Source organism: Adiantum capillus-veneris, chromosome 26 (genome assembly GCF_014529385.1).
Source record: "Adiantum capillus-veneris isolate H3 chromosome 26, ASM1452938v2, whole genome shotgun sequence".
Lineage (NCBI taxonomy): Eukaryota > Viridiplantae > Streptophyta > Polypodiopsida > Polypodiales > Pteridaceae > Adiantum > Adiantum capillus-veneris.
Window position 1 is genome coordinate 27,957,104 of NC_140956.1, and position 23,567 is coordinate 27,980,670.

At 39.3% G+C, this 23,567-nt stretch overlaps 1 pseudogene; it reads right to left on the reverse strand.

Annotated features, from left to right (window-relative positions):
- Positions 1–14,287: 14,287 nt before the first annotated feature.
- Positions 14,288–23,567, reverse strand: part of LOC147423173 (uncharacterized) — a 66,658-nt pseudogene continuing 57,378 nt past the window's right edge.

The following is a 23,567-nucleotide window of genomic DNA, read 5'->3' on the forward strand; positions in this document are numbered from 1 at the left end:
GTGGACCTTATATTATTATTCATGGACATCTTAACACTAGAATGGTAACCTAACAGGACATAAAAGTGTCCTTTCAGGGTTTAGGAAAAAAATTCCAAAACCATAGTAGATCCACTCATTTTGAAAAATCCTTTCATGAGCTTATAGTTCAATAACTACTACATATGGAACAAATGAGAAACTTGTAGTTTTTCTCATCCCTTGGTCACTACAAGCCTCCAAAGTTGACGGACCAGTGCATTTTGCCCAAAACAGCAATTTCTTACGGTTGATTGCATATAAATAAGAGTGGGGATTTTTGTAGGACATGAGATAAAATGCCCCGTTAGCTTCAATGGGTTGGTGACCAAAACATATGGTTTTTTTACCTCACTAAGTTTTTTTTGGGCAAAAAAATAGGTACAAAAAAGTTGCATTTTTGCCATTCTGCGGACCTATCATCAAAGTTTCTATAGTCATGCTCAATACAGATACTATAGACATGTTTTAATAGTTCCCTTTGGGCCTTTGGATTCAAAAGGAGCCATGGATCATGTCAAAAGGATAATGGATCTCTTACAATTGGAACCTTGGGGGCAATGATAAAGTGCTAAATACAGCAAACATGAAAAAACTGGGTTTAGCATTATGACCTCTAGAAACCCATAGAAACTACTCAATATCCAACCAAGTTTGTAGTCTATGATTAGATATGGTTACTACCTACAAAATACAGACAATTAGCCTAAGAAACTAGCAATATTGAGAAAGTTATACTTGCTACTCTAAAATGTATCGTATTCTTTAGCAATCAAAAAACTCAACCATCATCATATACTATGCTATATAGCATATTAGGTCCCCCAAAACTCAAGGAAGATTAGCTTTATGTTATACATAACACTTACACAATCAAAATTGAATTTGGATATCAAGAAAGCCACCAAAAAAATCATAAAAGTGCTAATTTTGCCCAAAAAACAGGATTATGCAATTCTTGTAAATTGGTCATAACTTTCAATTTTAACACTTAGCTCTCCCTACAAGCATCAAAACATGTTGAGAACTATGAAGGCCTAACCTCTAGCCATCTAAACCTTACGAACATGAAGTTAATGTGGTATAGTTGCCAAAAATTGAAAAAAAGCCAAAAACAGGACCCGTTTTTTCACATAGTTTAGGTTCAAAAATGTTGTGCAAGAGTAAGGTTAATGGTGAGATCGATACTCCAAAAAAAATGTTAAGTTTTTTTCAGCTCATAAGGCAACTTTGTGGATATATAGCACCTAGAAATTCATTTTCATACTCTTCAATTAATTCAAGCAAAATGGTCACTTAACAGGACACAAAAGTGTCCAAGGACATAAAAGTGTCCTGTTACCATTCTAGTGTTAAACAAATGGTATACCTTGCATCTCTAAGACTAGGCATGGATGAAATATTAGAATAAACCATCTAATGTCTATGAACTACTGCTTGGACATGTGATGGACCTTGAAACAAGAAACATATGTACCACAAAGCATGTATTTTCATGTTTTACTGGAGCCTGCTTTGGGCATATGGTAAAGCTTGCTTCTGTCTCAGTTTTAGTGGAGCCTAGCTTGGCCATGTGGTGGAGCTATGATCAATCAAGCTCCAGCATATGCTAGACATTCTCTATATGAATCTTGTCTCAAGTGAATAAGTTCTAGACTAGAGGTGGAGATTAATTCAATTTCATGCACAAGTTGGTTCTAATGCTCAATGGGTCGTATCTTGGACAAGTGGTGGACCTTGAACACAAATGATAGGAACTCACTTTGACCTTGGCGTGGACAAGTGTTTGGCCTTCAATCAAAGTTCTCCATGTTAAGCTAGATTGTAGGTAGGACAAATAGAGCATATACAAATGACAAGGGATGCATTGTACTAGTCTTCTAATGGTGCAATTGGCTAAAACCATGGAATTTCATGTCCAATGTTTCTCTCAATGTGTACTATACGTTGGTGCATCCAAAATGTGTCAACTCTAGAAGGTGGCATGGGCAGATGTATGCAGGAAAGTAGAAGCATGGCAAGGGACTGGAGCAGCTAGGAGAATCCTGGAATGACGGGTAGAAGCGGAATTGTATGCCTGATGCGGCTTATAGGCCAAGGAAAGCTCCATGATGGGCTAGTTTGGTGAACAGATGAAAGAGATGAAAAGTGCAGTTTTTGGGTCCGGTAATGAAGAGCTTGAAGTGCTGAAGGAGTAGGTCCATACGGCTCATCAAACCGAGCTACGAAACCCAAGTTATTGAAGGTTGAAGTTTCAGGTGATTGCAAATTCTTGTCGGATAGGGCAGCTGGAGACAGGTGATCCAAGTGGAAGTCAAGATACAGGTTTGTAGAGCTCGATCCACCGGACCTACTTGTCCTTTCGGATTGCGGATCGGAGCCATGGTTTGCAAGATATGATCAATTGAATTTTTTCCGGGGGTCGGTTTTGAGCCCACTTGGCTGCATTGGAGGATGTGCCATCTGTCATCTTTTGGGTCTTGCCAAAGTTCCCAATGATAGTGTACATCATGTGGAGTTAGCACAAAGTCACAGCACGTGATTCCGATTCTCGAGCACTGAGTTATGGCCTGGAAAAACTTTGGGCAGATGAAAATGAAGTGTTTGCACATGTTTTTTCCAATTTTGGTGGCCTCGGGTTGCAGGCCTGGGAAAGTTGAGAAGCAACGAGGATTATGTTGAAGCAAGCCGTCAATGCAAGCTTTCATCCAGGCTTTGTGGCTTGACAGTGTGACATTGGAGCAGCGTGAGAGAGCCAGGTAAAGGAAGGCCCAAAGGAGTTTTTTTAAAGAGATAAAATGGGTTTTTTTTGTTTGGAGCCTTTGAGGCCCTTGTACTGGAGCTACCACGTGGCTGGGTATTAAACCCATAGGCGCATTCAACGGCTAAACTGGTGTGGTATATATACAAGAGTGTGACCTCATTAGTGTATGCAAGAGGGAAGTGGAGAGCTCGTGAGCTCTTGGCCATGGCGTGTGGGCATCGGCCGTGCCGAGCACTGCGCGCGGTGCACGATGGTGTTTGGCGGTGGTTTTGGGCCCGTGTTGGTGGTGCAAAGACAGTGCGCCCGCGTAGAGATGGTGATGACATGGCAGTTATGCCCTGGCGGTGGTTCCTGCGGCTCCTTGGAGCCCCACACTTTTGAAGGTAACTTGGAAGGTCAATAGTGACCTCGCTATTGCCTCCCCCCCTTGTGGAAGGAAGTGGTCACACAAGTAGAGGAAGCGGACCAGAAAGGGTCCAATCCCCCCAAAGGGTAAGGGAAGAGCAAAGTGGGAGAGAGAGAATTCAAAGGTCCAAAAATGGCAATCCGGCCGGCCAAATGGAATGAACAAGTAGTCAAGAACTGTAGCATGCAAATGTTTCCAAAAATCAAATGTGCCAAGTGGTGGAAATGCAAGTAAATTCTAAGTGGAGCTCCAAATGGAGTGCACGACATGGAAGATCACCTCTTATTTCTTTTTTAAGTCTCCTAGACACAGCCTTATAAAAGGGGGCCTATGTTCATTTTTTGGGGTATTTGGGCCAAGGTGAGCTTTTTTGCTTGAGGTTTTCTTTCCAAGGGTTTGGAGCCATTGTTTTTGGTTGCTGAGGTTCATGCTAGCAGTGTGTTGGTTGTGCATGATATTGCCTATGCTAGAAGACTATTCTCTACTGTTTCTGGGCGTCATTCTCCCTTCTCTTTTCTACTTGTGTGCGTGTGTTTCCGGGCGTGTGTGTCCGCCCGAGGTTTGTCGTGCAAAGAGAGATAGAGAGAGGTTGTGTGAGTGTGGAAGGCTGTGAATTGAGTGGAGTGGAGTGATTGAATCTTTCTGGTGCATTGCAAAGCATATGTGCATATGGTTGTGTGAAAGCGGTGTTTTGCTTGCGGGTAGTGTTGAGTTTTGAAGGTGAACTCTAGTGGATTGGGGTGCTATGTATACCCTGGGCTATAGTGAGGCATTGTGTTGTGTGCTGGATGTGTTCCCCTTTCCCCCTCTCCATCTTCTGGTGCCCTTACTAAGGAGCTATCTGATGCTCCAATTTGCGGTTGAAAGTGGTGTTTTTTAGCCGCGACAAAGCGGTTGGATGATGGTCCAGATGTTTGATGGTCGCGTTCGAAGCTGACAGAGATGGTGGAGCCAGGTTTTGGCCCCATATTTACGGGCTACGAAGATCCTGAGGATTGGTTAGTAGATTTGGAGTTATGGCTGCTATCGATGCGTATGTCAATGGATGCAAAAAGGTTACAGACGGTGCCTCTATTGATGCAAGGACGAGCCAAGGTGTGGTTCAATGGCTTAAAGAGCAGTGATCGAGAATCATGGCAAAGGTTGCAGAGTTAGTTTCTGGAGCGGTTTCGAGAGGTGTTTACGGAAGAAAAAGCCGGTGGAAGGCTGAAGGCGGTACACCAGGATGTAAGTAAAGATTTCTCCATTTTCATTAAACAATTTGAAGTCTGTTTGAAGAAGTTGGAGATTGCTACTGGGGTCAAAAGCAATCAATCTTTGAAGCTGTCAAAGCTGTTAGAGTGCTTGCATCGGAAGGTTAGAGAAAAGGTCGAAGATGGTGTAGAAACATATGAAGACATGGTCTATCTGGCAAAGATAAAGAGCAGAAAGGTGAAGTGGAAGCTAGAGTTGGGTTTGCTGAAGCCTATGGATTATGTGCCTGTTACGGCGGCATATTGTTCGGTGGTCCGACCAAGGTGATTCTGATTGTTCAAAATGCAGAGCCTATTGAGGTAAGACCTACCAGTGGCTATGTTCCTTGGAGATTTCCAGTATGTGATGTGCATGTACCGAGGGTAGAAGAGCTTGTCAACGAGGAGAAGCTCCATGTCAAGGTGAACCAAGATGAAAAAGTGGTAGCAGATGTGGAGGTTCCGATATGGATTGAAGAGGTAAAGCATGTTCTTGTGGAGAGTTTGCATGAAAAGGTGGCAGAATGCAATACAGATGCAGATACCGAGGGTTCAGAAGCTGATGAAGAAGGTTGGAAAAGCGGTGAAGATGGTCAAGCTTTTGTGGAGCACCAAGTGGATGCAGATGCTGATATGGAGTCAGTATATGATGGCGATGCCGATGATGATACAAGCTTGATTAGCTGGGAGACAAGCGAGGAGAATAGTTCGGATGAGTCCACATCCTATGACGAAGAGATGAAATCTGATGAACTTGAACTGGTAAAGGTAAAGCTGCCCTCTTATATGTTTGATGATATGGTAATAGCCCATGTGCAAAAAGAGCAGGGAACAAAGCAAGCCAAGATGCTTGATGAAAGCCAAGTGATGCGGTCTAGACCTACAGATGATGATATGCAAGTGAAGTGGTGCGTGGTGCCATGCTAATGGCTGTGCTGATGAAAGTAGCGATAGAATGTGCCATGGTGGTGCAACAGATGCACCATTTTGTCAAGGGAGATAAAGCAGTAGTGTCTATGGAGGAAGTTGAGATGGATGCAGTAGAGAACGAGTTTCTCTCTTTCATGGAGGAGCATGATACAACAGTAGAAGAGGTGATTGAAGAGCAGGTGGTTGAAGTTGATGAGCAGATGGTGTTGATCGATGAGGAAGGGCTCGATGATGCTGGAATGGAGTGTGTTGCCAAAGAGGAGGTTGTGATGCCAAAGACGGAGGAGATTCCGATGCGGTTGACATGTCCAAGGGTGGAGAAAGAAGAATCCCACATAGTGACTTTTCTTCCATTAAAGGTATGTAAGCTATGGGTGATGCATATGATGGTAGATACAACTCTATGGAGGCTGGTTCAATAGGCGCAGGGTATATGCTCAAGGCCTCCACTTTATTTGGTTGGGAGGAAAGGTCAGACATGTGTTGGAGCTTGGGGTCAGGTACATGTTTTTTTGATGATGATATGCTTGGTGCTTCTTGGTACGGGGTACACATGTTGTAGAGGAATGCATGGAGTGCAGAAGGTAGTAGGCTATGGGCAGCCTACACACATGGTGGTCTAGGTGCTGGGGTACGGCACTCTGGTGAACAGTTATAGATACAGATGGGTGGAAGATACCAAAGGCAGGTGTTCGATCCAGGTGGAAGCTATTTGATGTAGGGGACGGGGAAACCCACTTAAAGGTTTGGCAATAGGATGCAATAAAAACTATGTAAATATAGTGTTAGTTTTCTCATAGTGTGTGCCAGGTTTTGCAGTCAGTAGTGGAATAAAAGCTCTTATGTGGCTGAGCATAAATGGTCAACTAGGGGGTGGGAAATGATGGTGCATCCAAAGTGTGTCGACTCTAGAAGGTGGCATGGGTAGATGTATGCTGGCAAGCAGAAGCATGGCAAGGGACTGGAGCAGCTAGGAGAATCCTCGAATGACAGGTAGCAGCGGAATTGTATTCCTGATGCGGCTTATGGGTGAAAGCGTGGTTTGGTGGTACAAAAAAAGGACCTATTTTACTTCTACCAATGAAAAAGTGGGGACTGGTAAAATTTTTGCAGTTTAGGTCAAAACTTTTCGGACCTTGTGTTTTTAGATTCTCCTTTTCAAGATCTATCCATTGATATATAGTATGATAGGTAGTTTTCCATGTGACATGTAGAAATTGTAACTTGAAGATTTGTCAAAGGTGTTGTCAAGGACAATCCTTTTTGTACCACCAAAGCATGCTTTTAGCCTTATAGGCCAAGGAAGGCTCCATGATGGGCTAGTTTGGTGAACAGATGAAAGAGATGCAAAGTGCAGCTTTTGGGTCCAGGAATGAAGAGCTTGAAGTGATGAAGGAGCAGGTCCAGATGACTCATCAAACCGAGCTACGGAACCCAAGTTATTGAAGGTTGAAGTTTTAGGTGATTGCAAATTCTTGCCGGATAGGGTAGCTGGAGACAGGCGATCCAAGTGGAAGTCTAGATACAGGTGTGAAGAGCTCGATCCATGGGGCCTACCTGTCTTTTCGAATTGCGGATCGAATATGATCAATTGAATTTTTTTCGGGGGTCGGGTCTGAGCCCACTTGGTTGCATTGGAGGATGTGCCATCTGGCATCTTTTGGGTCTCGCCAAAGTTCCTGATGATAGTGTACATCATGTGGAGTTAGCATGAAGTCACGGCACGTGGTTCTAATTCTCGAGCATCGAGTTATGGCCTAGGAAAACTTTGGGCAGATGAAAATGAAGTGTTTGCAAATGTTTTTTCCAATTTTGGTGGCCTCAGGTTGTGGGCCTGGAAAAGTCACGAAGCAACAAGGATTATGTTGCAGCAATCCGGCAATGCAAACTTTCATCCAGGCTTTGTGGCTTGACAGTGTGACATTGGAGCAGTGTGAGAGAGCCAGGTAAAGGAAGGCCAAAAAGAGTTTTTTTTAAGAGATAAAATGGGGTTTTTTTGTTTGGAGCCTTTGAGGCTGGAGCTGCCATGTGGCTGATTATTAAACCCATAGGCGCATTCATCGGCTAAACTGGTGTGGTATATATACAAGAGCATGAGCTCATTAGTGTATGCAAGAGGGAAGTGGAGAGCTCGTGAGCTCTTGGCCATGGGCCATGGCGTGTGAGCGTCTGCCCTGCCAGTCGCTGCACGCGACGCACGGTGGTGTTTGGCGGCGGTTTTGGGACCGTGTTGGTGGTGCAGAGGCGGTGCGCCCGCGTAGAGATGGTGATGACATGCCCTGGCGGTGGTTCCTGCAGCTCCTTGGAGCACCACACTTTTGAAGGTAACCCGGGAGGGCAATAGTGACCTCGCTATTGCCTCCCCCCCTTGTGGAAGAAAGTGGTCACACAAGCAGAGGAAGCGGGCCAGAAAGGGTCCAATCCCCCTAAAGGGTTAGGTAAGAGCAAAGTGGGAGAGAGAGAATTCAAAGGTCCAAAAAGGGCAAGCCGGGCGGCCAGATGGAATGGACAAGTAGTCAAGAACTGTAGCATGCAAATGTTTCCAAAAATCAAATGTGCCAAGTGGTGGCAATGCAAGTAAATTCTAAATGGAGCTCCAAATGGAGTGCACGACATGGAAGATCACCGCTTATTTCTTTTTTAAGTCTCCTAGACACACCCTTATAAAAGGGGGCCTATGCTGATTTTTTGGGTCTTTTGGGCCAAGGTGAGTTGTTTTGCTTGAGGTTTTTTTGCCAAGGCTTTGGAGCCATTGTTTTTGGTTGCCAAGGTTGAGGCCGGCAGTGTGTTGGTTGTACATGATATTGCCTATGCTAGAAGACTATTCTCTACTGTCTCTGGGCGTCATTCCCCCTTCCCCCTTCTCTTTTCTACTTGTGTGCATGTGTTTCTGGGCGTGTGTAGGCATGTGTGCCCCCCCGTGGTTTGTCGTGCAAAGAGAGAGGTTGTCTGAGTGTGGAAGGCTGGGAATTGAGTGGACTGGAGTGATTGAGTCTATCTGGTGCATTGAAAAGCATATGTGCGTATGGTTGTGTGAAAGCGGTGGTTTGCTTGCGGGTAGTGTTGAGTTTTGAAGGTGAACTCTAGTGGATTGGGGCGCTGTGTATACCCTGGGCTATAGTGAGGCATTGTGTTGTGTGATGGGTGTGTTCCCCTTCCCCCCTCTCCAACGTGCATAAAGTGGAATGAGATCTTAGTAGAATTGATATTTTGGACAAGATCTCATTGCTACAAACATGACACATTAAAAGTTGTCCAACCTATGAATTGAGATTTTCCCACTTTACGTAATATGGTCTTTATACTTTTGGACCCAATTTTGAAAGTTAGTTGGTCTGACCCTAGGACTGTGTTCATCACCCATTCTCCTAGTTGGTGCCTCTCTAACTAAGCCTTCAAACCAGTTCCTTGGTGGGTGTGACTCGTGTGGACCTCTTCTTTTCCTGGTGTCGCTCGTTCTCCTATGTTTAAGGGTGGTTTACGTACCTCTTCCCCAATTCTCATCATTGAGGTGGTTTCCTCGGTCTGCATTGCCTTCTACTAATTAGAAAGTATATACAAGGACTCTTCATTATAGATTTTGGCTTTAATCCTATCAAAGTAGCCACAAGGTCAATCTACAACCTTCACATCTAGAAAACTTTATTTCAAGTTGCAAATAGTTTCCAAATGACTTCAAACTTGCTAGGCTAATTGTATAAGGTGTCTGTCAGTCTCTGTGAGCCAACAAATGTCAAAAAATGGACTCTATGGCTAGCAATGAATAATCAACATGCTTATTATCTATTGAGGCAAAAATTGATCATTTCTAGCTTTTGTTGGTCCACATTTGTCAAGTATGTATCCAATAAGCTCTGATTTAAATTGTTTGCAAATTTTGGTCAATTTGGTCAAATTTCCCAATAGTTTTTTTATTTGCAAGTCTCAATTGCAAATCAAGTGGTCATGCAAATCAGATAATGTCCAAATTACTTGGAACTTTTTCCAAGCACTTTACCCTAGACCCAATCCCCTTTGAAAAAACTTGCAAAAGTTGAATTTTTAGGGCAAGAGATATTAAGCATGCTTATAACCTCCAAGGTAAGAAATTTTTCAACTTTTTTGGTTTGTCATAGATGTTTACACCTTGATCAAGTCACAAATCAAGTTTCATGAAGTCACTATTTTAAACAATACTAAATGTAGATCTATCAATTAGTGGGCAGCATTAGTGTAGATTGACCAATTTAGACAACACATCTCTTTGGTGTAGATTTGCCGGTTGAGGCAAGGCCAATGACAAAATCATGCTGCAGTGGCTGGCCACCGCTGTCCTTAGTATGATTTTGTAACCTGGCTATATAAAGTGAAAAATATGTTGGATTTGGACTCATATTTGGAATTATAATTGGATTTGGAATTGGAATTGGTATATGATGATCTTTTGTTTTGACAATGTTTATGAGATTGGACTTGAGATTTATGAAAATTTATTTACTAAGCAATGAGTGTGAGCAATGATATACTGATTCATCAGGAGTTCATCAGGGTATGACTTATACTAATTATTCTAGTGGTATGGGACACTAGATTATGTAGTATGTGGATGACGGCAGGCAGTAGGAAACTATTTAAGTTTATGAATTTTTCTTTCAATATATTATGTTTTTGACACAAAATGGTAACGACAATTATGGTTTGCAAATTATTATTTTTGCAATTGAGGACATTTGCTTTATAACAGAGAGGTATGTAATGAGAATGAAAAATTATTTATTTATTGCAAGTGATAGGTGGAAAAAGTTAAAGATTATCCAAAAGGACATCGCAACTATGCATATTTTATTTTTCAAGTGCTCTTTATGAGAAATGGCCATTTATGTACAATCGGCCAATATGTATTAACTTTGATCATTCCAGAAATCTATAAATAAATATGTGAAAGAGGAAAATGCTCCCTCTTGCATGGGGGGAGACTGTACCTAGTGTCTGTATCTATTCTTCTCTCCTCTCCTCTCTTGTCTCTCGTCGTGCTGGTGTAGCACTCCGTTTTAGGAGGTGCATCTGCACATGCTCTCTTGCTCTCTTCCACTCTATATCTAACACCATATCAGATGAAATGGGAAATTATCAATAAATTGGGAATCTTAAACTTTGACCCATCCCACTTAAAATGGGAAAATGAGTGTTCAATGCGTGTTTCAATTACTTGTACAATGCTTTTCAATTTAGAAAAGAGCCCACATCTCATAAGGTATGTGGTGTTGATAAACACCTTAATTAGCACAAACATCATAATAAAAGTCTTCACTCATAGGGTAGACAAAATTTGTTAAAAATAAACTAAAAATGGATTATACCATTACATAAGCTCGTTCAACTTTAAAGAAATGATTAATGGGTGCGTACTTCTCAACAACTCAAAGAAATCCATGATAATAATCTTATTCTTATTTGAGTGCTGTGTTGAGCCTTTTCAAAAACGTGCTTTGGGATCTTTACCCTATTCGGATTCTTTGGTTGCCCCCTTCTCACGTTAGGAAAAGTTTGAACTCATTTTTGGGCCTTTTAAGAGTGCCACATCATCAAAGTTGTACAAAACAAAGCAACCCAGTAGACCCCTCTAAATATTTCTTAGAACCCCATGATATGACCTATCATTGGAAAGTTCTTGAAAAATGGATTCTAAAGAGCCAAGGTCCGAAAAGTTTGGATGACTTCTATGAAAGTTATGCCATTTTTTTTTCAATCAGCCAGGTTTTGTTACCGTTACGGTAATCTAAAATCACCTTTTTCTAGATCTACATGAAGGCAATGTCCGATAAATGCATGCTATATATCAATAGATAGCATTTGAAGAGTAGATTCTAAATATCTAACCTCCGACAAGTTTGGATCTTATTTGCAAAAAACTTACTGATCCCCACTTTTTGAAAGCTATGCCACATCAACAATTCTTACAAGGCCCATTTTTTAATCCAAAACTTTTCTAATGCCCACGAGGACAACTACATTGACATCCTCCCATACTTGTGGATCTCTTACATTAGGTCCCAATTGCTTATCCCAACAATTTTCATAAACTTCAGCATCACTCACACCCTTCTTCTTGCACAATGGTGCCCAATATTGAATGAGAACCTTCCTCAAGTTAGTTGAATTAGGATCATCATCAATGTCTAACTGAGAAAAACCTAGCCATATTGGGTATACTACATCATAAGGTCGTACCAATATGAAGTACCCTTTCTTGATATCAATCATTGGTGCAAAGGAGTCCTTGGGCCTTTGGTTTTGTGGACCATAATAATGGTCATTGTACTCCTCATAGCCCTCAAACTTAGAATCCTCTTCCATCTCCAAAGGCACCACATAATGAGTTCCTTCTATAGCGGCCAAAATCTTTCATACGCACGTGGATTTGGCAAAGAAGATTTTTGCAATTCAATGACCATTTTATTCCAATACTCAATTATAGGACTGATATAATTTTTCATAATTTGATGTAGAACCCTTGATTCACACCCTTTTCTCCCAATATCTTATGTGGTCATTTAATCGCTCAAACCACTTGGATATTGTCCTTGACAAAATTTGCTAATTGCAAAAGCATTGGTGACCCTTCAAGAAGCATGACCTTCCCTATATCATCCCTCTTCCATATCTCTATCCCTCCCTTTGTTGATTTCCAATCAAGAATCTTTGGGTGCACATTGTACTGCATGACAGGTACATCATCTTACATAAAAAAATTAAGTTGGAATGGTTTTGAGTGCCCCACTAGAGCTTCTAGACCATCACATAGATATCCATTTACAAAACTCTTGAAGTCGGGCACTTTCCTAAGCAAGCTGGTGATGACTTCTCACATTGATGAAAAATATCCATCAAATGAGGGAACGTGAAGGCACTGTTATTCCTCAATCTTCCTAAGAATTTGTTAAAAATGGCATCTATGTCTTCATGTGTGTGTCCCACCATTAAGAACCCCAACTGCATAGTCTTGAAGACACCACAAGCTACAAGCAAAGAGAGATATGAATATGTATATATATGTTCTCATTTTTAGCTGCACAATTATCTAGCTGCAATAGCAAGTTCTCAGGTAGTGTTTTGAAAGCTCTTTGGGTTTATACATGACCTTCACACTGGGTTGGTTTTATACCTTGATTAGGGTGACATCGTTGCATGGGGCATTTTTTGGATGTTCTCATTGACTAAGTCTCTCAAAGCATTGAGACATTCCTTTGAAGCAAAGCATCAAACAAGCTATTGCCACCAGCTTGTCCAAAATTTTGTTCTCCCAAGTCACCAAAGTCATGTTGACCTCTCCTTTATAGGTTATGCAAGCAAAGACAAAGATATCCAATTGTTGCATCTAGATCAGAGGGCCACAAACCTGTCAATGGAAATTGACCATATCTTCCATGGCCATGTCCATGAGTTATCATGCCGGTTAAGGACACTTGTAGCTGCCATGAGTTGTCCACATCTTTTGGCTTAGTCTTCAATCGAGAAATTGTTGTTTTTTAAAGTCCAAATTGTCAAGGATGATGCATACATACTAATTGGAAGACATCACTAAGTACTTTTGCCACTCATAGTACACTGTTTTACAACTCTCCTATTGTCTCATGTGTTTTCTTTGCTCCCACATGATCATGTTACACTCTTCCTGAGACTTTTGTAGCACACAATCGTGATTTAATTCCACAACACAAGCTACACTTGGGGAACTCACTTGACTTTGACAATGACACATGCTTGAACTCATTGTTCCATACCCTATTGAATGTAGATGATGATAAGATCTTATATCATGTGGCTACAGACCTAGCATTGACCTCTCCAAGTATGGAAACATGTTTGTACATCTCTAGTATTACAAGTAAGGTCTCCTTGGTACCATTTGCTATTGCTCGACTATTGTGAGGCATTTGTTTTGAAATTTTACACCATATTAGTGTGTCAATTCCCACTTTGAAGTGAGCTTAATATTTTCCCACCTAGCCAAATTTTGAGAGCATGGACTAGAAGAGCTTTTCAAGTACTACCTTGTTGAAATATTTGACCTTAAAAAATAGTTTGAGATTTGTCCATTTGGCAAAATCTTCAAGAAATTGATGATTCCCAAATTGGTTCTAAAACCTCAAACTCTCTAATATGGTGTTTTTTTTTTGAAAAAATCTTGCATATTAGCTTTTCCCATTCCAACATGATCCCTTGACCTTCCCACATGGATAGTTCTCCCATGCAAGAATACCCATGCTCTTGCTTCAAATTGTTTCTTGTACCTATAAAATGATGTCTTTGGAATCCCATGCATCTCATACCATCCCTTGTTATTGATTTCATTTCCATTGAATGAGAAATTGTATTGAATCTTCCCATGTGGATCAATACGTTGAGCTATCCCAAGAAAATCATACACATAGTTAGTGCAAGCTTGTTGAATTGGCCCCAAAATTCCATGAGACATTAACATTCCATGGTCTGCTAATTAACAACATTTCTTTCCACAACAATCAATAGTTGACACTTGTTGCACAGATTCAATAGACATATTTCTAGATGTTGTTGATTCTCTAATCACTTTTTTTGGTTTTTGGTTGCTCATATTATATTTTTGCTTGTTGGATAAAGGTGTCACAAGTTTTGGGTCATCATCCATAGCACCCTAACTATCCCCACCCAACTCATGCTTCATAGCATTATGATTACACAATGGTGTGCCATCCAAAAAAGTGACATTTGTAATTGGCCATGCAACAAGGCAAATATTGTCTACATTAACTGAGTGATTGTTGCAAAATCACACATCCTCTGTACCACCACACCAACATTGTTGTCCCCAAGAAATTCAAAGTTAATCGCATCAAATGGCATGACACAAAGGAAAATCCCTTCACCCATACACTTGTTGCTACCTTCATCCCATAGTTGAAGTCTCTTATATTTTCATGACTCTGTGACGAACATGCTATCTTGCATAGATACTAGATGATCCTGTTCACTTTCATGTTCAACATCAACAATAGGACTCATGGGGTTGTTAATTGGCTCAATCTCCATGTCAATGACATGTACTGATTCTTGACTCCACTTCACTACACTATCAATTGCATCACCTATGGTAGATGCATCCATGGCTATAAAGGGAAATTGAATTTCATGACCAACACAATCCTCTATAGCAAAAATGACATTTTCATGACCAATGGTAACTCCATTGAAAAATCCATTGGGGTCAATTCCAACCACAAACCCTTGGGCAACCACTTTCTTATAAACAATGAGTTCCACCCTTGAATCTATAGAAAGAACCATTTTTGGATGATGCAATACAAAAGATACATAAAAAAGAGATAACATATCAATTTCATCACAGTACAAATTAAAGAGTAACTAGTCAAATGAGATTTGGTCAATGGTTTAATCTTGTACTTATACTTTACTCCATAGTGATAACACTCATATTGTTTGAGTGTGTTTAGGACTATCAAATAGTGACACATCCATTGGGTGTTATAAGCTAAATGTCTAATATCTCCCTTTAACACTAATATTGTTGAGATTTGGATGGCTAGTCAAAGGCCGAAGTCAAGATCAAGTTGATGACTAGTCTTTTTAGGCAACAATCAATGCAGCAGATAGAGATTGTGGCCACCCAGAGCATGGAATTTTCTAGGAAGGAGAGGGTTATTTGTCGTTGATTACCATTGAAGAACGGGTTATAGATGATGCTCAAGCTATAGAGCCAATTTCTACTAAGAGTTCAATCCAAATCAAAGATGAAGAAGAACCCAAGAGACGTCCTCTTTTAAATGTTGCACATCAAGAATGTATTCAGGAGATTTTTTTGAAATCCTCTCCTAATGATGAAATGCGGCAAAGATCAATAAGATTTTTGATGAAAAAAGTTGTATTGGGTTAGCTGGACTAGTTGTAGATGAGAAGTATTACCCATTGGGTCTCTCATACACCAAGGAAATCCCAGTTACATTATGTAATTTGGCATCGCTTACAAATGCCGACCATTATCAGAGAATGTAATGATTGAGCTTTTAGAGGAGTTGGGACAATGCCAAAGCCATGCTCCTTTGTAGTAGATCTTATGCTATAATTCAGAGACAAAGTAGCCAATTAAGTTGAAAGAATCCAGGAAGGAGAATTTGAAAAAATATAGGTATTGGATTCTTCAAAGTCAACACTCAATCATGGCTGCAAAGATCTTCATAAGCATAAACAATCCTAAGTATGAATCACAAAAATCATTTTATTAGACACATTTGGCAAGATTTGAGGTTGATTGTCCACCATAGTCTTGTGTCAAGATCTCTTTAATGGAAAGTCTAGAAAATCAACATGTGTTAAAGAAACAATCAAATCTAGAACAATTAAAGCAAGTAAGGAGGCAATGCAAGAGTTTTGGATCACCCAAGAAACCATCATAAGGGACTACAAATCAAGCTGTTTGTAGAAATGGGGATGAAGTACCTATATTTTTTTCTTTTGTATATTATTCTTTAATAGTTATGATTTTTTATATATTTTGTTTCTCATATGCACTTAATGCTATATATAAAATGATACAATACATTCTCATGCATACTCATAGCAATTGCTAAATATCAACCCAAACAAGATCAAGTATCTACAAGACTTTTCATACACATATTTAGGAATTTTCACCTCTCCAAGAACTATCAGAGCTTAAGTGATAATGAGATTTGGACAAGCGTCTAAACCTGAACTACCACCTTGATTTGGACAACCATCAAATTTTCAAACTTGGTAGGACCATATTTCTCATGGGTTTCCTACGGATAGATATTAAATTGTATCATCTTCAACTTTATATGTTGATTTTCATAAGTATTGGCCGATTAACTCTTATCACCATTATCTCAAATCAAAGGCCCTTGTTCATTGTTTCTAACACACTAATATCCTTCACATGATTGCTAGTTTAAAGGATGAGAGTGGGATAAATGTCTTAAGTCTTGAATGCTGCTTAAACATGAGATCTAGACAATTATCCAAATCTCATTCACTTGTCATCGAAAGATTATTGACTCTTACATTCCTAATAGATAAAGTATCCTATACCATTATGAGTTCTCGGTAACCATCTAAGCCTCAACACTCAATTTGAAAATAGGACCTTCACTCTATCTCCCTAATTGATTGTTTCTCACTCTACATAGACATTCATGAACAAAAAGTTTATAAAGTGCTTTTCATTGATTTTTGTGGGTGCTAGAGCTTGATTTGATTTGTTTCATGGTTTGGAGGAGTTTGTGGAAATTGGAGTTGTTATAATTGCAAAAGAGTTTGCCAATCTTGACACCCACATTGTGTGCTCACCAAAGAAAATTTAGGATAGGTGGTTGAAAATCATATCAGCGCAGGTAAATGATGGTTTTGGACACCCACCAACAATATCAATTTTTAGATGTCTACAAGGTATTGAGTAGGTTCAATAGAGTTGGAGGAAAACAAATTTGTCATGGTACGAGATAAAGCCCATTCCAAATGTATGGATATACAAAAATGTGGCAGAATTATTAAAGAGAATAGAGCACTCCAAGAAGAACTCCTACAATTTTTTAATAAAGAGTATTCTCAAGATAAATTTTCCAATTGGGATGAGTGCAGTAAATATTTTGAAATCTTTGACACTCTTTATGAACAGCTGCAAGGTATTGGCTTATTGATAAAAAACGAGAAGTCTCTTCTGTCTCAGGTGCACTGCCATGGAGCATTTACAACGTCGGACAAAATGCAACAAGTGTTCAATATATGTATGAGTCACTGAAGTAGAAGGTACTGAAATTTTATTTTTAGACCTACTCTTTGGTTTTGATCAAGACATTAAATGGGATTTAATATTTTTTACTAATGTTATTGAAGGGCTTATGGACATGTCTATAGACCCCACACAAGTAGTCACGTGTTGATTGCATTTATCAATGAAGAGCACATTGGTATGTTGAAGGAAGCAGTGCAATCTATTGCTAAATGGATCCATATAAATGTGGGATCTATTGATTATAGCTCACATAAGATAGACTCCCAATTCTTGATTGTCGAAAGTTATGTGTTGATAGCTTCGTACACGAATTCCATGGAGTTTTATAATTAAGATCGATATTCATCATTGATAAATGGAGAGACAATAGGGGAGACATTGGTGAACATTGACAATCAAGAATCTACTTCAGACAGTGTGGACATATAATAAGATGTTGAAGAATTTCAAGGGACCATAAATACAACCATCATGAAGTGATTTGTGGACGTGACTCTATCTATGTTTTGTAGAGAAAGTGAAGTTGTCATTGATATTTTCTCCAGGTTTATTGTCAGTAAGCAAGCACTCCTAATGAAATAAATCTAGTAATTGTTGTTTGTTCACCACTCCAAGTGACCTAGGTGGTAGTATAGCTAGAGAGTATTGTGATATAGTCTAAGCGACTTACGAAATGGTTGAGAATTGAAGAGAGCTCAAAAGGAAAGGAGAAGATTTTTCATAACCAAAGTGGTGATGAAGCTCAAGAGGAGCTCAGGATTGAAGGTAGCTCTTCATGTACCCCAATACCCAAAGAGACTTTGAAAAGATCTAGGTAAGTTGTTTTGGTCAAAATGAGAGAGCTGATTTGAGTGACCTTTTGTAAAGAGATGTTAACACTTCTATAGTCCTTTGTATGTTAGCAAGAATATTATGTTTTATTCACATCTAGAGTTAAAAATTAGGTAGTATTTTGTCGCAGTTTTTTATGGAAAGATAGATTTGTTAAAATTAAGTCTTTCCTGCTCAATGGAGTTACTATCTCTCTCTCTATCTCTATGTGTGTGTGTGTGTGTGTGTGTGTATTCTTTACTAGATGTGTAAATGCACCTTGGTGCTTTGTCTATCTTGGTTAATCAATTTTTATTTTTCAAGTTCTATCTTATGTAATGACTCAAGTATGTAGCTTATTAGAAAGAAGATGAGTGAAAACATTATTAATGTTAGCTAATCAAAGATCTATACTATTGGAGAACAATCTATCTTATTTAATTGGATACTATCTGAAGGGACTCAGGCTATGGTGGATGCAATTGAGGTGAAGCCATGGCCTGCAATAGGTCCGTGGAGAGCAGTATAAAAGAAAGAGAGAGAGAGGAGAGAGAGATTAGGTTGACTATTTGAAAATAAACACTATGTGAATTACTTGAAAGGCTACTACACATATATAGATTGAGCACTTGCCCCATGAAATTGCCATGCGAACTAGACTGCAACTACATGCTACAAGAGAGATGTTCCCATGGTTATTAGAGCAAACATGGGCTTGGAAACCCAACAACCCCCCCACAAGCCCAAACCATTGACAATGGACTTGGTGTAGACCATGGTAGAGTTCAATCACTTGAAACTACGAGTAGAAGCTCCCCCCTTGAGAACAACATAGGTGTGTGTGTGTGTGTGTGTGTGTGTGTGTGTGTGTGTGTGTGTGTGCACTTTCCTTAGACAACTGTCAAAGTAAGACAACAAGAACTTGACCAAACAGAAAAATGGGAGGTCTTACCACTTTGGTTTTGTGGCAATGTCTATAACCCATACAAACGTTTGGCATGATAATAACTTAAGCTAAAACAAAGGTGTGATGAAAATATATGACTATTTTGAAAACAGAAAAGAGATAAAAAAAATCAATGACATTGACCTTCGTAAAAAATATTTTGTGAAGTCTTGTAGTGCAATCTTGAAGTAGATCTTTATGTTTTGTATCTATTGATGTATCAAATGCTTGAAGCAAAGTGTTGAAAAAGTCATCGATGGCTTAATTATCACATGAGCTATGAATTTGGATTCACCTTTTTTCTCTTCTTTGACATCACTATCCAAAACCAAGTTGCTAACTAGTAGATTAAATTTAGCTTCAACATCCTTACCGTGAAACAAGAATCTTTGCAAACAATTGTCTTTGTAGTGCTTTGATACTCTTTGCTGAGTAGGGTTGACATCCAAATCACCTAGGACACCAAGGGGCTAGCATATTGAAATGCTATAAGGAGTGTCGGCCATGGTCTTTGCAAGGCAGTGTTTTGTGAAGCTATACACGCTTATCATTTGCCGCTTATAGGATGTTTCATCAACAGGTTTCATGTGGTTCACTATCACCTAGCCTCTGGAGGTGTTTCATGATGTACCTAAAAACAACCCACAGTGGAGGAAATTTTGCAAAGTCCTATCAATGGACAAGAATTTCCAGATGGCATTTCAAAACGTGATGTGTAGGGAAGAGGCGGTGTGCAAGGAAGAGCTGTTTGTTTTTTGTAGCAGTTTGATAGGTTATCTTTCCTAGTTTGTAAAGAGAGAGGGTACCACCTAGCTCATGCAACATCAACACCCCCACCTCTTGTTCACTTGTGCCTGCTTGGCTTAGCCAAAATGTTGTGGGAGAAAATCACAACACCTATAAAGTGCATGCAACACAACATAGATCAACATAATATCAATTGAGGACACAGATGACACAAGAGGCGCATAGAGGAAATCTCTTTAAATTGTCACAAGCTGAGACCATCCCACATATACAACATCTAGAAGGCTAATTAAACCACAATCTAGAATCTCACTGCTCTCAACTACACCACTCAACCCACGTACACACAAATGGAAGGAAACTCACTAAACCATAACCGAATCATACAAAACGTAAGGAACACCATCCCCTCACTAGGATACACCTGTCCCAAAGTCTCTACACTTAGAACCTTCACTCTATACCCATTTGCAAAAAACGTGTATGAAGACAGGGCCAAAATTTTGAAGTGCTCAAAACTGAAGTCGTACGACACCACAATTCTGAAGACTACTCACACAAAAAAATTATTCATCCTTTGATATAGTTATAGTCACAAATAGCTAGTAGATTTTTTCGCACATGTGCTCTATTCCACAAGAAATGCTTGGTGTTGATGCATAGCTCTCACCAAGCCTATCGTGGTGGTGCAGTTGAATCTCCAATGTGATGAACGAGCGGGGAGTATCACCAAGATGAGGCTCACACTCTCTTTTCCTCCCTCATGCATAGTCGATGGTAGCTTTAAAAATTGATTATGATAAGAGTATTGTTCACTTTTATGTCCTGGGACACTTTTATGTCCTGTTAAGTGACCATTTTTCTTGAATTATGTCAAGAGTTTCAAAATGTATTTTGAGGTGCTATCTATCTAGAAAGTTGTCTCATGAGCTGAAAAAAACTCGACAGTTTTTTGGAATATCAATTCCATCTTTAACCTTGTCCTTGCACAACATTTCACAACCTAAACTGTGTAAAAAAACGGGTCCTGTTTTTGCCTTTTTTCAACTTTTTGCAACTATACCACTGTAGAATTCATTTTTGTGAGGTCTATAATGCTAGAGAACTATCTTTAGTAGTCCTCAACATATCCTGATGCTTCTAGAGAGAAATAAATATTAAAGTTGTAAGTTATGACCAAATTACAAAAATTGTCAAATCCTGTTTTTTAGCCAATTTTAGCTCTTCTATGATTTTTTTCGTGGATTTCATGATATCCAAATGCATTTTTTATTCTCTATTCCGCATATTAAATCTAATATTCCTTGAGTTTTGGGGCACCTAATACCCTATTTTGCATAGTACACAACGATGGTTGATTTTTTCAATTATAGAAGAAACGAAACATTCTAGTATATCAAGTATAGCTTTTTCAATATTGTTAGTTTCTTGTGACAACTACATGCATTTTGTAGGTAGTAACCATATCTAGTCATAAGGATCAAATTTGGCTAGATATTGAATAGTTTCTATGGGATTCTACAACTCATAATGTTGAACCCAGTTTTTTCATGTTTGTTGTATTTAGCACTTCATCTTTGTCACCAAGATTCCCCTTGGTAAGAGATGTATTATTATTTTGACATGCTCCATGGCTCCTTATGAACATAAAGGACAATAGGGAACTAATAAAACATGCATATATTATTTGTATTGAGCGTGGCTATAGAAACTTTGATGATAGGTTTGTAGAATGGTAAAAATTCAACTTTTTTGTACCTATTTATTTTGGCAAAACAAAAAATAGTGAGTGAGAAGCAATCATATGTTCTGGTCACCAACCCATTGAAGTTAACTAGGGAATTTATATCAAGTCCTACAAAAATCCCTAATCTTATTTTTATGCAACAAAACGTAAGAAATGACTGTTTTGATGAAAATGCACTGTTCCATCAACTTTGGAGGCTTGGTGTGACCAAAAGATGAGAAATTTTACAAGTTTATTATTTTTTCCATGTGTAGTAGGCCTTGAACTATAACCTCATGAAAGGATTTTACAAAATGAGTGGATCTACTATGGTTTTGGAGGTTTTTTTCAAAACCCTGAAAGGACACTTTTATGTCCTATTAGGTTACCAACCTAGTGTTAAACCTAAAATAGACTTCAAGGGGTAAAATGGATTTGTATGTACAATCTAAAAAATTGCATCTCTAGCTAGGGGTTAAACTTCTTCCTTTTTAAAAAACCCTTAGCTTGTATTCTCTATTCATAGCCTAGTGACAACCTTCCTTGATTTGAGTCATTGGTTTTTTAACACCAAATTTCTCTAGGCAATTTCCCGAAATAGCCCACATGTTTGTTCGTATTCTAAGCAACTCGGCTAACGTTATCGTAGAAGTGGTTGATGTTGACAAAATGTTTATCACCCCTTTTGAGCCTATGAACTCGTTGAAAGACAATTTCTGTGATGGGAATGAAACAACATCTATGGTGGGCCTTGCACTCCCCCATAACGGTAGTGTTCATAGCAAATGGGGTTGGATGTCCATAGACTATACAGATCCTTTGTATTTCCAATATGATTCCACTCAGATTCATTTGAGATCCAGCCTCAAATTCCTCTATTGGTGGAAGAGACACTCCTCTTCCATCACTCGTCTGGTTTACTCATCTTCTTATCTCACTTTCTTCATTGGTCCCTCTAACTTGTTTCCACAATTCATCAAGACCATAGCTATGTTAAATCCCTCAAAAGATTTATCCGTGGTATTCAACGCTATCCTTGGTTCTAATGTTGAGTCCTTGAGCTTTGGTTCATTCTTGTAATTGGAATCTGACTCTTTTTTTTCCTGGCTTGGGACAAGGATCACCTCCTTAGATTTTTCAACTGGTGGTTCTAGTAAAGCTTGGGCTATTTGAACCATTTTCTTGTACATTTCAAGCCTATCCTTTTCTAGTTACGCATATAAATATGTCATCCACATTTTTTCTAGAGTTTGGTTATTTTGAGCCATGTTTCATAGGCTTTTACGAGGGCATCTAATGGATCATCAACCTTCTCGACCAATACTGATCCTCTCAAACTAGCACTTCTCGATTTCTCATTTGTGGATGGTTCTTCTAGAGGTTGAGACATCTGTGTAAGAGAAGGTGCACTCATTTTCTCATGTTGTCTTATCTTCTCTTCAGCTTGGGTAAACTCCTCAGCTAGGGATTTTTCTCTCATACCCTACGTGCTTTCATCCTAGCCTTTCTAGCTTTCCAACTATTCCATTTGCTCTTGGTTTTTTTGACTAGGTGCATCGATCTTTGGTTCACCCCTCTTAGGAACTCACATCAATTTCTGGTTTCTTTATCTCTTGGTTCTCATCATCTTCCTTTTGAGCTTGCACTCTTGTAACTACTTGGACTGATAAGACGTCTAAAATTTTTCAAACTATTGGGCAACTGGACAATTCTTGCGACATTTGTTGTGATCTTTATGACTCAATTTTGGTTTTTTGGAAGAGTTTGAGATCAAGTGAATGATGCCACAATCAAGACAATAGGAATTTTCTTGTGTGATATTTGTCTGAGGACAAGTGGTTATTACGGCTTTTGTGATAATCTATCTCTGGTTGAGGAGCTTCTTCTTGAAACTCCTCTTGGCTGTAAATAGGCTCTAAACTAGCTAAGCCTCTATCCACAATGAACCGCAATGTATCTCATGTCTTCTTTCTTTAGGTCAAAACACAGGAGGTGGAGGTTGTACCGGCCTCACCATTCCATGGTTTCTCTCATCTTTGATTGCTTCGAAGGGGAGTACCCACTTTGGTTATTATAATACAATGTAGTTGGTACTAGCACTTGTTTATTAGATGCCTCCATCATCGACGTGTATCTCATGTCTATAGGCATTCTGGCACCTGAGAGTGGAGGTTGTTGTCCTAAGACAACAAGCTGT